Below are 6,329 nucleotides of genomic sequence, written 5' to 3' on the forward strand. Positions count from 1 at the left end.
TCTCTTACATCTCCTGATTTGGCAGGAGGGTTCTTTGCCACTAGCACCACCTGGGAAGCCCACTTGAGTGTACAGCAGTATCTTAATTGTGGTGTTAATTTACCCTCCATATAGATTCTTGATGGAATAGCTGTTAAAGAATTTTGCTCTTTTAAGGGGTAGGGATTATTTGTTTTCTTATTATTGATTTAAGGAACCCTTTACATATAAATTCAGAATTAGCATGTCACCTTTTGCAACAAAAATCCTGCTGGGATTTTGATAAATTTTCTGGGCCAATGTGTAATGAGAAAAGTAGTATATTGTAGGTCTAGAGTTATGGATTAACTCTAGAAAAATATTTGGTGTTGTGTCATAATGTGGTTAATGATAGCCATGTTTCTTGCAATAAGAATGCATTTAAATATGTTCCTCTGTAAGCAAATATCTGGCCTTAAGGAGAATGCAGTGTATAAGGAGTTATCTAGAGTAAAAGAAGGCAGTAACAGAATGCTGGTGCTGGGGAAGACTCTTGAGAGTCCCTAGGACAAAAAGGAGATCAAACCAGTCAATCCTAAAGGAAATGAACCCTCAAGATTCATTGGAAGGACTGATGCTGAAACTGAAGCTCCAATACTTTGGCCACCTGATGCGAAGAGTCAACTCACTGGGAAAGACCCTGATGCTTGGAAAGATTGAGGGCAAGAAGAGAAGGGGATGACAGAGAGTGAGATGGTTGGATGGCATCACTGACTCAATGGACATGAATTTGAGCAAACTCAGAGTGATAGTAAAAGACAGGGAAGCCTGGAGTGTAGCAGTTCATGGGGTCAGAAAAAGTCAGACACAGCTTAGCAACTGAACAACAACAACAAATGGAATGCAGGTGGGTTGTATGTAGTGTGGAGGGTATTGTGAAATGAAGATAACAATCAACTGTGTTAAATTCGAAGACTTTGTTAATATAACTCAACTAGTATCTAATGCAATGATTTGACCTGTGGATGGGGCCTATAAAACAAAAGAGATGATACACATGTGTGTTTTGCAAAGTGTTAATAACTTGCAAAGACTAAGGAAGTAAGAAGTCTAACACCTAGGTTTGAGACCACATGTGCTATTTTAATAGATGGTTGATATTATCCATTACCTAAATAGTAATGATGATGATATTGGTCTCACAAAATTATAAAAATTTAAAGACATATTAATATATTAACATCTCATATAATTAATGAGAGATGTAATCATGATGATGTGATCACTCATCTAGAGCCAGACATCTTGGAATGTGAAGTCAAGTGGGCCTTAGAAAGCAGCACTACGAACAAAGCTAGTGGAGGTGATGGAATTCCAGTTGATGTTTCAAATCCTGAAAGATGATGCTGTGAAAGTGCTGCACTCAATGTGCCAGCAAATTTAGAAAACTCAGCAGTGGCCACAGGACTGGAAAAGGTCAGTTTTCATTCCAATCCCAAAGAAAGGCAATGCCAAAGAATGCTCAAACTACCACACAATTGCACTCATCTCACACGCTGGTAAAGTAATGCTCAAAATTCTCCAAGCTAGGCTTCAGCAATACGTGAAGGGTGAACTCCCTGATGTTCAAGCTGGTTTTAGAAAAGGCAGAGGAAAAAAAAGAAAAGGCAGAGGAACCAGAGATCAAATTGCCAACATCTGCTGGATCATCAAAAAAGCAAGAGAGTTCCAGAAAAACATCTATTTCTGCTTTATTGACTATGCCAAAGCCTTTGATTGTGTGGATCACAATAAACTGTGGAAAATTCTGAAAGAGATGGGAATACCAGACCACCTAACCTGCCTCCTGAGAAATCTATATGCAGGCCAGGAAGCAACAGTTAGAACTGGACATGGAACAACAGACTGGTTCCAAATAGGAAAAGGAGTATGTCAAGGCTGTATATTGTCACCCTGCTTATTTAACTTATATGCAGAGTACATCATGAGAAACGCTGGACTGGAAGAAACACAAGCTGGAATCAAGATTGCCGGGAGAAATATCAATAACCTCAGATATGCAGATGACACCACCCTTATGGCAGAAAGTGAAGAGGGGCTAAAAAGCCTCTTGATGAAAGTGAAACAGGAGAGTGGAAAAGTTGGCTTAAAGCTCAACACTCAGAAAATGAAGGTCATGGCATCCGGTCCCATCACTTCATGGGAAATAAATGGGGAAACAGTGGAAACAGTGTCACACTTTATTGTTTTGGGCTCCAAAATCACTGCAGATGGTGATTGCAGCCATGAAATTAAAAGACTCTTACTCCTTGGAAGAAAAGTTATGACCAACCTAGATAGTATATTCAAAAGCAGAGACATTACTTTGCCAACTAAAGTCCATCTAGTCAAGGCTATGGTTTTTCCTGTGGTCATGTATGGATGTGAGAGTTGGACTGTGAAGAAGGCTGAGTGCCGAAGAATTGATGCTTTTGAACTGTGTTGTTGGAGAAGACTCTTGAGAGTCCCTTGGACTGCAAGGAGATCCAACCAGTCCATTCTGAAGGAGATCAACCCTGGGATTTCCTTGGAAGGAATGATGCTAAAGCTGAAGCTCCAGTACTTTGGCCACCTCATGCGAAGAGTTGACTCATTGGAAAAGACTCTGATGCTGGGAGGGATTGGGGGCAGGAGGAGAAGGAGACGACCGAGGATGAGATGGCTGGATGGCATGACTGACTCGATGGACGTGAGTCTGAGTGAACTCCAGGAGATGGTGATGGACAGGGAGGCCTGGCGTGCTGCGATTCATGGGGTCACAAAGAGTCGGACACGACTGAGCGACTGAACTGAACCGAACTGTATAATAAATATACTTCATTCATTGAAGGTCTATGCAAATGCTATTTATGACCATTTTATTTCATTGTTTCTTAGCTTCTGCTGCTCCCAAAGAGAATATCAACTATTAAGTTGCTCTAAACAGAATATTTCCCTGGCCAACCAGTCTGCTCCTATGGATGGGCTACCTTGAGACACTTGATGTAGCTGGTGCCAACAATATAATTTGAGTAGTGATAGCAAGGTTAGTAAATTGGGAATTTGTGCTGCTTCGAACAAAGATGAGAATGTGAATTCTTTTATTATCTTTTTATTTCTCTCTTATTCTCTGCAGGAAAGAAAAAGCAATTTTGTGTAAACATACATTATTTTTTAAAGTCACTTTTTAGGAAGGCATTAGTGGTATAAAATCATAATTCTTACACTGAGGCATTTTGCCTAATTTTGGCATAAAGCAAGGCCATAAAGAAAGCAGGCAGATAAAGAAGGGGAGGACATTATTCTTAGTATCTATTTTCATATATTACTCTCTCTACACTCCATGTTGAACTATTGAAATAAACAGCATTCATTAAAAAAAAAATTGGTAGTAGTATCTTACTTTTGGACACTGGTCATGAGAGAGACCTGTTTGCAGAATATGCTCACCTTAGCAGAAAAGGTCCAGAAATTGTCACATTTGAGAAGAGACCTGATACTATCTTGATAAGAATGAAAGAAAAAATATATATAGATACATCAACTAAAAGAACAAAAAAGAGAGAGTTCATCAATGCCTCAGCAATGCCCTATATGAGGGAAGAAGATTAAAGTAGTCACTACCTTTCACATGGGTAAAAGATTTGTGATATATACCTCAGACTAAGAGTCTGTACAGTTATTACATTTGAGAAAAAGATTAAGATGGGAAAACCCTGTTGCAGTTGCCCTAGCTGTTGTTACTGCCACTTCTGAGTTGTGGACCCAGAAAGTCTCTGGTAAGACTGATAATAGTGCTGGTCAGAAAAGGGCAAGAAGCTTAATTTTAATTAGCTTCAAATGGAAATAAAGTGATGCAACAAGGCACTTACCATTTAACAGTTCATAAGTTGGAGAATTGATGCTTTTGAACTGTGGTGTTGGAGAAGACTCTTGAGAGTCCCTTGGACTGCAAGGAGATCCAACAGTCCATTCTGAAGGAGATCAGCCCTGGGATTTCTTTGGAGGGAATGATGCTGAAGCTGAAATTCTAGTACTTTGGCCACCTCATGCGAAGAGTTGACTCATTGGAAAAGACTCTGATGCTGGGAGGGATTGGGGGCAGGAAGAGAAGGGGATGACAGAGGATGAGATGGCTGGATGGCATCACGGACTCGATGGACATGAGTCTGAGTGAACTCTGGGAGTTGGTGATGGACAGGGAGGCCTGGCGTGCTGCGATTCATGGGGTTGCAAAGAGTCAGACACGACTGAGAGACTGAACTGAACTGAAGTTGGAAAATATTTTTCCATAAAGCTTCTCTCCATTGGCTGTAGCTCACTCATTACTGGCAGATGTCAATGCTTTTCCTGAATTGATTTCTAAGCCAAGTGATTTGGCCCATGTTCTTTTCTCATCATTGAGGAGTGTAATTATAATTTCAGAGAAAAGAATAAAGTGTTGATGTGCTCACAACCTGAGTGTACTCTATTTCTCTTCGTCCTTCAAGGGCTTCTAGTAAAGGGAGTATAGCTCTACGGTGTGACACTCAGGCAAATGTGCCTTTCAGCTGTGTACTGCAAGTCACTGGCCCCATCTTGAACACCGCTGCTATAAAGTTCACACCTGCACTGTAACTCCCATCTATTTCTCCCAGCAACTAAGAGTAGCAGGGATTCTAAAGTTGGGGCAGTCTTATGGCTTAGACTCAAGGACTCCTCATCAGGCTTGCTGAAACGTCCTTAGAATGGCCCTGTATTTCAACACTCTTCCTACCCAAACTCCCTTCCTCTCCTTCACATGGGTCATACCTACATCATGGTCTTACAGCTCTCCTAACCTTCTGTCTCCCTTCTTATTTTCTTTTGCAGTTGTTTTGTATAACAAATCTCTTGCACACTCAGTCCCTTCATGCCATCTGCTTCTTGAAAGACATGAACAAATACATTTGGTGCCAGAAGCAGTCAGAAGAAAACAAGTTATGAGATTCTGGAACTGGCTCACTGATCTGCTGGTGAACACAAAAGGACAGCATTCTGAGTACTATACAGAGGATGGATAGTCCCTGGCACACAACAATGGTCCAGTCGCTGAAACTGTCACTGGAGGAGGTCTGGCAAAATGTCACGGTAGAGGGGAATGCCCTCATAAGTGTTATAATTCAGGCATTTGGAAAATAAAGGTGTCAAAGATCCTATAAAGTTAGTGGAATTGGCTGCTTACTGATAAGTTGTATTAATGTCCGTCAATGGGATAATGAGAAACTGAGGGCCATTAATAAGCATTGGAAGACTAAATATGAGATGTGAGAGCCAAAAAGCATCTAGTAATTTACAGAGGCCCACATCTCCTGCTGTTAGATGAATGGACACAGCTGAACAGCAAACAGAAGCTCTAATAGCTAAAGTTGCAGAGCTACAGAGCCTTAAAATTTTAGCCAAGGCAGGTCTAATATGCTAAAGTCAGCAAACTGATTGGGAAAAATCTTGGACCCTGAAACATCGGGTGCGGACATTGGAATGGATACCCCTGAAAGTGTTGGCTCTGTACAGCCCTGTGAATTCTCAGACTTTTCAGAGCTGGTCTGCAGTCCCCTAGTAAGAGCTAACACAACCTGTATGCTGGAGGATGCTGCACAACAGCACCCCTCTCCCCAAAGATAGTCATGACAGGTGCTTCCATCAAAAATGTCTTTCATATTCCTCTCCCAACTACTAGGCCAATAACTGAGAATTACATTCCAGCATAACCCAGCTGAGGACGTGATGGGCCTGGCAAAGGAGGAAAGAGAACATCTACTGAAGGATCTGCAGACATCAGCCAGCATACACTGGCAGGAGTTAGGGAGATAATTCTTTCGCTAGTTTTTAAAAGCAACTGATCAAAAGGGCTGGACTGTGACATTGGAGAAGGTGATGGCACCCCACTCCAGTACTCTTGCCTGGAAAATCCCATGGACGGAGGAGCCTGGTGGGCTACAGTCCATGGGGTCACGAAGAGTTGGACACGACTGAGTGACTTCACTTTCACTTTTCATTTTCATGCATTGGAGAAGGAAATGGCAACCCATTCCAGTGTTCTTGCCTGGAGAATCCCAGGGACGGGGGAACATGTTGGGCTGCCGTCTATGGGGTCGCACAGAGTCAGACACCACTGAAGCGACTTAGCAGCAGCAGCAGAAGCAGCATGACATTAGATAAGCAAGAATTCATTGTGTTGAAGGAATATTTTCTCTTTGCACAGGATTTAAGATCTTAGCAAGGATCCCATAAGATAGGGCAGATTCACTGCTAGGATAGTTCTTAGAGGTCTGGGGAGAGGAGAAAGTGACAGCCAACACCAAGCAAAGTATAAATGCCCAAGCTTCCTTGGC

The sequence above is a fragment of the Oryx dammah genome, unplaced genomic scaffold, assembly GCF_014754425.2.
Source record: "Oryx dammah isolate SB20612 unplaced genomic scaffold, SCBI_Odam_1.1 HiC_scaffold_2, whole genome shotgun sequence".
Classification (NCBI taxonomy): domain Eukaryota; kingdom Metazoa; phylum Chordata; class Mammalia; order Artiodactyla; family Bovidae; genus Oryx; species Oryx dammah.